Raw genomic sequence first — 10445 nt, 5'->3', positions numbered from 1 at the left:
CTAAAATTGGGTATTATGTTTTGTAAATTGTGAAATTAGATTTCTGTTTTGGTAATGGTATTGATTTAATTTACCTGATATCATCTATAGGTACCTCATACTTACAAAGTAAGGGTGTCTCGGCAGACCAGGCTGGTACTTGTGATAGCATGTACATTTGTATGTCGGGATTGATAATGGACAGTATATTGAACGTAAGTACAAATGATCCGCTACAATAGAACTCAAGAACTACCAAATCTCATCATTTTCAGTTTTTTCGCGAAAAATGTTGCTTTATTGTTGGTTATTTTAAACATAATATACATCTTGGTATATTGGTTTTATGCAATGAATTTTAAATGATACAGTAACAAGTATGATAATTACAGTACACGCACATAGACAACTGCATGAAACTCATATGAGGATGATGGTGGATGTGTCTTTGTCTCAAAAGGGGACTTTTATACTTTGTCCAAATTTAACGATATATTTAAATGAGTAATCTGATTATGCAGATTTTATTTTACCTAATGTTTCCAGTCTACGGGAGTAAATCAGGACCTACCTAACAGGGAATCATGAGAAATGAAAACGAAATGTAGGAACATCGAAAAATGCAGATTTATTCATAATTTTTCACTTCCTGTAAAATATTTTATCATCTGAACACAGTAAATTGTTGAAATGTACTTCAGCTATGTTTATTTGATAAATCATGCGTTTAGCCATTGATATTTGTTCAGGCCAGGCTGAGCCGGGCTTTAGACCTGAAGTATATATTGTACACAATTGGTTTCCTAACATCTTCGACGTTTTAGTGGGAGAGGGTAGACAGGGGTGCCGGTTACCGGTGAAGGATATGTCTAAATAGTAGGGGTGTTGTGTTTACCTATACACTGTCCCCGAACATGTTACTATTAGTGATATAGTTATAATAAAAAATAATATAAGTATATATATATTAATATAAATATTGATAATCACAATTTCATCAGGATCGCTTGTGCTTAGAATAAGAAATATTATGTCTTTAATTAGCATAACTAATGGATGGTAAAGATTATGGGTCAAATGAACCTTTCCATGGTTAGATAATGTAGTAACGGCACAGACATAGATCAAGTCTATGTCTCTGGTTAACTGTTATAATTGTGGAATATTCATACGTAAACTGGGAGTATCGAATCGGAAGGTCTGGAGTTCAACATTTCTTTCGCGTGCTTTGTACAAAAATTTCATCAGTATAAATCATTGTTAAGTGCTGAAATGTACATATAGGATTACACTGGTACGTACACAAAGTGAAACACGCTTTTACTATACACTAACATGTGAGTTTGTTTACTGCATATTCTATAAATAACATCCAATGAAATTAGAGGATTTTCTATTTCATTTTAGTTCACGTAACTATGAAAACAAATACTATCATTGTGTTATTTGCATTGAATGTTTAGAACATTTTCTTTCATTGAAAATTCATATATTTTTCATTTTAAATCTTTATCAATATTCATAGCAGCCAGTTTTATCCAATCAGAGATCATCTTAACATTTGGAGCGACACTTGGCGGGTATCGTTCTGCAACGGCGGTGACGTACAGCTTTCGGGTAGGTATTTTTGTTTAAGAAACTTTAATTTTTAGAGCTAAATTGGTCATGTCATCTGACAACGTTTATGTCTGATTGAAAAATGCATTTATCTCCGTCAATTGATGGTATTACTTTTAATCATAACTGATTATAAAGGCTAATTTAAGACACTAAATTGACGTGATAACTGCTCTTCAGATGGTTGGCTGTTCATGGGTTCGGTTGGGATGTTCTATTGATTACAACAGTTTCTAGACCTTTTTATAAGAGCCATGGTGATTACGATTAAGAGAACTCGTTCTTGAAATCATACAACTAGACGGAAAATGTATCATGACAAGTCAGTTTCATTTCTGATGAATTGCAAAGGTGTTTCGGTTTATGCGTCAACACTTGTACAATATACTGTACAAAATGTATAGTGTACTTTGTACATGTACAAATGTATCATAGTTTTAGAGATTAGTTTACACTCAGCTGTATCTGATCTGCAGTTCAGCAACACATGTAAAACCCCATTCAGCTCTTTCAATATCCCTTGAATGTCATTCAGAGCTGCTTCAAAAATCAGTGCGTGCTATTTAGAAAAATACATGTACCTATTAGAATTCGTGTTTTTGCAAAAACAAACCTTTGTCACACAGAGTGACATTTCATGACGAAATATGTTTATACTGTTGCATGAAGGTTTGTCAAAATCTGTTTTAGTACATCCTAGATGTTCTATGGATCATTTACAATCTCGCCACTCCTGGACAATATCATGTCAACATTGAAGGCTTCCATAGTTATCACTGAGCAGTTTTGTGAGTTATGTCCATTACATTGCATATTTGCTGACTAAGTAAAGAGTGCAAAACAATGCAGAAACAAAAACAAAACAAAAACATGGAGCATTGTGGAAAACGGAGTATGTAAATAATGACAGAAGTCATCATGGGTGCTTATGGTGAACTCTACATGGAATGTCATGGGTAGATGTCTGATTTATTGTAGTTGGATGTGTTGTTGAATGCGTTGTCTATGTTAGCTGTCACACAAAAATTGGACTGTCGGCAAGAGAACTACTTTATAGGTACCTAAACTGTCATCATATAAAATCATTGGATATTTGGCCGAATATTTCAGAATCTCATGTTTATGAATCAGCTTCAGCGTCAGACCCGTTACAGATCAGAAATCATTTCTCAACCTATACATTGTGTCGCAAGTGAGACAGATGAATACATCAATGAAAGGCAGATTAAGAACATGGCATGTTAACTAATTTGGACCAGGCATACAACTTAGTGATATTTACAAAATTTCAGAATATTTAATCTAAAATATGTGAAAAAGTAGATGTCACAGTATTTAGAGGCAGTGCTCCATATTTTTCTACAAATGGGTGGATAAAGTACCTTTTCCAACCTTAGAGATAAAATATATTTTGCTCATCCTATAATATAATCGATTGTTTGTTGACTTGTGTGATATTTCTTGATCTAATGAATAAATTTAAAAAAAAAAGAGATGAAAATAATAGTTATTCATTTGTTTAATGATTTTCTTATCATTGCTTTAGTTTCGAAAGCAGTGGAAGTTATTGAGCCTTTTGGGGTTGACTGTTTGTTGCAATCACTTAGGTGATTGCTGAATTAAAATTGAGACATAACCAAAATCATTAAAATGCTTATAGGTCTATAGAGTGGGGGGAATCATCGATATATAAAGCATTTTGCAACTATGATTACAGAAAGCTGGAAAGGTTAGTGGGTTATGTCAGGATCATGTACACATGTTTAAACACTGATTGGTAAAGGAAAAATGTGACTGCATAAAGTGTACACATAAATTATACATTTAATGCATATTCCATAATTTTTTGTGGTAAAACATGCTAATACACAGCTTATCTGGAGTACTGTTGAGGTCCCTAGTGTAAGGGCTAGATCGACCCTTGATATACATGTCCCTGAAGGCCTGCTAAAATAGTGAGGGGGGACGTTATATATTCTGAAGGTGTTAGGTGGAACCAATTGTTCTTGAGGGCAGTTATTACTCTAAAGAAAAACCAAAGGAGGCTCATATTTGCTGATGGTGTGAAGTGGAACCATAGTTCTTAGGCAATGTCACTATAACGGCAGAAAGAGGATGTTTGCTGAAGGTTTCAGATGGAATCAAAGTTATCAGGCAGTGTCACTATTACAACAGGAGGGACACTGTTTATACTGAAGGTGTTAGGTGGAACCATGGTCCTGAGGTAGTGTCACTATCACAACAGGAGGGACACTGTTTATACTGAAGGTATTAGGTAGAACCATGGTCCTGAGGTAGTGTCACTATCACAACAGGAGGGACACTGTGAATACTGAAGGTATTAGGTGGAACCATGGTCCTGAGGTAGTGTCACTATCACAACAGGAGGGACACTGTGAATACTGAAGGTGTTAGGTGGAACCATGGTCCTGAGGTAGTGTCACTATCACAACAGGAGGGACACTGTGAATACTGAAGGTGTTAGGTGGAACCATGGTCCTGAGGTAGTGTCACTATCACAACAGGAGGGACACTGTGAATACTGAAGGTGTTAGGTGGAACCATGGTCCTGAGGTAGTGTCACTATCACAACAGGAGGGACACTGTGAATACTGAAGGTGTTAGGTGGAACCATGGTCCTGAGGTAGTGTCACTATCACAACAGCACTGTAAATACTGAAGGTGTTAGGTGGAACCATGGTCCTGAGGTAGTGTCACTATCAGAACAGGAGGGACAGTGTACACTGAAGGTGTTTAGTTGGAGCCATCAGCACTTAATAGTGTTTACAAAATGGTCCTGGTAAGACTTTCCTGCACCCAAGTCATTGATAAGTCATGATTACATACAGGATCAACTGCATGAATGATTCTTTTAGAAGAATTTTGGTTGTCATTACTGCCATCTTGAAAAACAGTATTTAGTTCATCTGAAGTTCCACTTGAGCAATTATGCCGAAATATTGTGGGAATATGGAGAACTGAGTGTGCTTTGCCTAAGCAGTTGAAATATCTTAGATACTTTAAACATTATAATCAATTAATAAGAACTCTTACAGCTACTGCTGTTTTATCTTAGATATGTCTTTTATAGCGAGATTTCCGTTATGGCCTGAGGGCTGCTTGTTTTATTTATAGGATTAATTAGTAAGCACTTAACAGGTACAATAAGAAATTGTCATAGCCTAGAGTTTAGATAAATATTATTCCAGGTATGCACAAATGTAGTCAGTGATATCGGGTCATGTAATTTATGTGTAATGCCTTGTAACACATGAATGAATTGATAACGCGATGCACTTAAAGGTTTTCAGAAACGGGAGAAAATATACTTCTCGAAAGGCGGAGATAGATGAGATATGAGAAAAGATGTGTATCTATGAAATCTGTGAGTATCTAGTGGAAATCTTGGCTTGCTGATAAGAGGAAATATGGAAAATTGTGACTGTTATCGTACAGTCTGATTCATGAGGTACTCTTGTTAAAGTATCATTAATACTGTTCATTCTAAGATGGCAAAGACCAGCAGGTGTCCCGTCAGTTATCTGAAAATAAAAATGAATATTGTAATGAATATATAATCTTGCATAATATCAAATTAATTTAAATAATTTAGCACTAACAATAAGATTTATATTAGTAATCATTAATGATGATTTCTCGCATGAAGATTCATCACAACATCATATACAATACAATTTGAAGTACATTTACCATATTTACCAGTTTGAGTACCAAGGGGGACAGGCATATTTGTTTTAAAAGATCTGCATGCTTTTTCTCCCTTATTCATAGCTTCCCTGTCTGCCTCTCCCTCCAACCCCTCTTACCAAAAAACCCCCAAAAATTAACCTGTTATTTTATTACATTTGTATGCCTCCCACGATTAAAGATTAGGTTGAGGGGAATAGGATGATGGGACTTTCGTCCATCTGTCTCTTGGTCTCTTTGTCTGCATAGGTTTGACATATATTTTCTGTGTTAAGAGATGTTCTTACTTTTGTATTTAGTGTGTCAATTCCTGAGGATTAGACCTGTCCCTTGATACCACATTTGATGATCTTGACCCTTCTTTGTTTTACCAAATTATTTATTTCTAGGTTTTCCATCAATAACTTGAGATTTTTTCATTAGCTTTGAACAAAATTTGGTAGTTTGCTTCATATCCGTTAGATTTTGGATGAGTTCAATATTGGTTGAAATCAGGCTATATTTTAAATTGCCAGAGTCACAGAACTTCAAAATTCTTCTTTCAAACATAACTTTTATAAGTTTTATTGTCAGATTTGAACCAAATTAGGAGTATTGCCTGATGTCAATCAGATCTTTGATTCATTCAATATTGGTCAAATCTGTTATCAGTTGACAAGTTATAGGACTGTAAAATCGTTAATATAGATGATTTATCAATTCAGGCTTTGATTTTTAATGTCAGATTTGTTAAAAATTGCTTTGTATCAGTCACATCTTGATGATGGTTTAAGCTGATCTATTATACACATAATCAGTCAAAATTTGCCAAAGTTACTGGACATTCTGTATAACTTGCCAACTTTTGGTGTTTTGACCCACAACTTGAGAAATATTGCAAAAATGCCTTTCAGTTGATTGTCCTAACCATCACGATTCCTTAGCCTTTATGAATGGCTTTCCATTTGGAGCAGTAATTGTTTCCTAAGATATCATTTTTTTTTCATTTTGTTATGCCATAATATTTATTTCACAAACAGCAATATAAACATATGTTCTGTAAGTCCACATGTGCTTGGAAATTTTGGTAATTTTGAAGAAAACATATTTATTGCTAATTTTGAATTACAACTTTTAAGTATTTATTATTTACTATTTGTTGTAATGTGCTGACATGGTAATTCTGAACAATGATAATTTGTATTTTCAATACCATTGATAATTATTAATTTGTTCTGAATTACAATGCACTCCATGGTAATATATTGCATTAGGATATACACACACCAGCATTATTCTTCTTTATTACTTATTATAAAATGCCTTATTTATTGCTGTACCTGGTAAACAAAGGTAGCTTATAAGTTTCATGTTGATATAAGATGTACAAGTTACCTCCCTTTGACCATGCATGGTCTTTACACGTGCTGTATAAAACCTGCTGTGCTGGCCTGATTTGTTTCCAATGTAAATAGATAGTAGTTTGTGATTGATAAATGATGATTTGGCACTTGCTTAACCTATGTAAATGTATTGAGATTAATTCTAACAAGCTGATATTCTACTATTGGGAATGTCCAGTAGTTTTTTGTCGACGCCTGTTGTCAACACTTGAAGGGAAGGACTACTTTGCTTTGAATTAAATATCAAAGAGTAAAAACTATTTCTAAATCATTGTTATTGCATTAGCAGTTGTTGTCATGCAGAAAAACTGTATTGACATTGTACAGGAGTGCTGAAATGTATTCGGAACGTCTATGGATATATGCATGCTTCATTACGCGAGACGATCACAAACTTAGTCAGTCGGAAGATTTCCATTTTCGTAATGCTATTGTAGTTTCATTGGTTAAAGTTACAGACTGCTGTAGCTCAGCTGTAATATCTATTGATGTGACTTCAGCAAATATGTGGGATATTTCTACACATTTTTTCTGTGTATAATGCTTGCCAGATGGTATTGTGGCGATATCTTTTGTGTTAGAAGTCAGACAAATTATTACAGATTTCAGTAGCATTTAAATTTCATGTTAAATCAATTTTGTCTTGTGTAGCTGTATTAAAGTTATAATGATGATTTTTAAATTGAAAATAAGATAAAACTTGTACACTAGTTGACAATGGAACTAGATCTAATAAACAATTACTAAGCTGTATAAAAATCATGTTTAAAAGATAGGATTTTGCTATGTGACATGAAATAGGAACGTTTTTAAAACAACTTTTGCAAATTGAATATTTAAAATTTCCTGAATATTACATCATATATCTTGATGAAAGATTTCATATGCCCTTCTCATTTTCTCCCATTATTGCACTTCAGACTTAGTGTCCTTTTAGCCTTACATTTTATCCTTTAAAATGGTTTTGAAATGTTGAAAGTAAAGAAAAAATGGTTGAAAGGTACTGAATGTATAACGATAAAAAGAAAATAATTAACCCAGTTGTTGATCCCAGATTGAACTGGGACTGTGAAAGGATGTTCACAGGTTGATCTAGACTTCTTTCACTTTTTATGGCTTCGACAATTTATCTGGGATTATAATATAGTGTTACCATCACCATGTGTGTTACATCCTGTTTCCAATCAGTGTCAAAATCTTGAGAACCTCTTGAGGTGGCCAAATCCTTTCACAATTAACCACTAGATTTTCTTGATATTTATACATGTTTATGCTACCATGTCAATATGATTTTCTGAAAGTCGTAAGCTTTCCAATGAGTTGTAAAATGTTTTCTTCTTTTGTTTCTTGGAATGTTCTTGAAAATCATAAACAAACAATAAACTGAAAAATGAAATCAATACCTATTTAACAAATATCTTATTTGGGAAAAAATGTACAAAACAATATTTACAAAATATTTTGTATTTAAATTTAGTGGATAGATTTCAATATTTACAGTAAAAATACTCGCATAGCACATAACTATAAAAACCACACGTAAAAAATTGAAACAAAATATCACAGAAATGATTTTAATCCTACATTTTTAAATTTACCTATTGAATTGTTCCTGGGGAAGGTTGTCTCCCTTGCAATTATCAAAAATTTTATTGAGTGGGTTGTATTCTTAGACAATACATACACTATGCATACAGTTACAGTTTCATAACAGTATAATGATGTATATACATACATGTTTACTTAGTATTCATTAGTTCAAAGTATTAAACACTTATTGCTCTGTTGTAAGTATCCATGTTGGATGGTTGGCATCGCAGTGGTAATGCACTCGCCTTTTGCCTAGACGTCTGTGGTTTGATTTCCGTAACGGACCTGAAAATGTATGGGGTTACCTGCCCAATTACTTGTGTTTTACATGGGTACTCCAATTTCCTCCCATAGTTATACCTCAGGGAGCTTCCATCAGAGCAAAAAATAGTGATTTATATAAGCTGATAGCTTGTTTTGCAATTATTGTAAAATAAATAAAGTTGATAATAATAATAATGATTATGAGCCACATAACATTTTATGTATAACAATCTTCCCGCCCATATTGTTTTCCTGCCACGCAAGCCTTTTGCTGGAATTGAACCACTGACAGGCCTGATTCTAACACAGACACAAGCAATCCCATGACTTGACTCAAGTCCGAGAATCCAGTAGGGATACTTTTGTCCAATGCCATCTCGCCCTCATCACTACAGTCATTTCTTGAGTCTGACCATGAGATATGTTTCATCTTATACATCAACTGATGTCTGAATTGGCTTGGAACACGGAAGGTTATGACAGCTACTACTTGTTATTATCGTTTTTGAAAGCATAAACCAATCTCTCTTGTCTCATCTTTCCAATGTTGACATCGCAACATACATTTCATCCTTTGTATACAGAGCTGTTCTCTTTCGCATGACACAAAAATGCCTGGTACACAAATAAGAAATTACATCACAACAACACAGGAAACATTACTTGTGTATCATGTAAGGTGGAGTCTCGTTAATAGATTTGGTTCATATTTACTTCATACAAATAAATAACAGTCCTGCACCTTATATTAAGATGGTCATCAGTCAAGGCTAAAGGGCCAAAGGCCACATTTGACAAAATCATTAAGAGTGAAAGCATGTCTAACAGACATTTCCTAGTTATTTTACTGTTAAATGACCAGTTGAGTGACCCAATTCATGCTATAGCTCTTAGCATATTGGGAAAAAGCTTGTTTGTCTTGTCCAGCAGACACCTATAAATAGATATTGAAAGGAATTCTGTAGTTTCTATGGCTTCATGTTCTAAACATCATCACACAACTTGGCGATAATTGAAAAAAATAGTGACTCTTCACACATCATTACATGTTATTATTTATTATCTGTTATAACTAAGAAGAATCTACCTGTATTTATATTTACTATGTCACATGATGATTACTAGAAAGCTGATTGGTTTTTAGCCATGGAATATTTAGTGTCAGTTCCCCATCTTGATTCTCTACATCAGATGATACTGAACGATGGTAACTATACCAGGTATTGTCTCCAGTGAAAGTACATATAATTCAAGTGCACATAAGAGTGATGCCCCTTGCACCAGGTGTCACTACAGACCCAACTTTCACTTCAGTGTTTATTGTTGCCTGTGATGGAGAGTTGGTTCGAAAAAGAAAATCACAATTCATTTTCTAATGCACAATAAAGTCTCAAAACTAAACAAGCAGCTAAATTTTCTGTGTAAATAGGAGTTTATTGGGGAAAGAACTGAAAACCAATGTAAATTTGACTGTTGATTTGTCATTTATGGTAATCAAGGACCTGACCAGGATGTTAGTAATATTCCGAAAGATGTTTTTCCAATTGGATTTAATTCAAATTTCTTATGTGTTATTTATTATAAATGTCATGTGACATACTAAATCTATATCTACCTTTAGGAACTGTGCCTTGTCTGCCTAAGGTTCTATATAGAATACCTCACCAGACAACACTATAGGAGAACAGGGACCCCTCAAGAAAGAGCCATATACAATAATATACCATCTGTACTTTAATATTCAAAAATGTAAGAAAGCTTGTAAAGATTCTTAAAGCAATCTGTATGTCTAATACAGTAAAATTACTTCTTTTCTACTTTGATATATAGAAAGATAAGATCAGTTTTTGGAAACCAATTGTAATGAAAGTCATTGACTTTCGTGTTGTGCCAGTATTTGTACAG

Source organism: Ylistrum balloti, unplaced genomic scaffold, assembly GCF_031769215.1.
Source record: "Ylistrum balloti isolate Yb309-2 unplaced genomic scaffold, AGI_CSIRO_Ybal_v1 Utg370414, whole genome shotgun sequence".
NCBI classification, from domain to species: domain Eukaryota; kingdom Metazoa; phylum Mollusca; class Bivalvia; order Pectinida; family Pectinidae; genus Ylistrum; species Ylistrum balloti.
Note: the sequence above shows the minus strand (reverse complement) of the source record.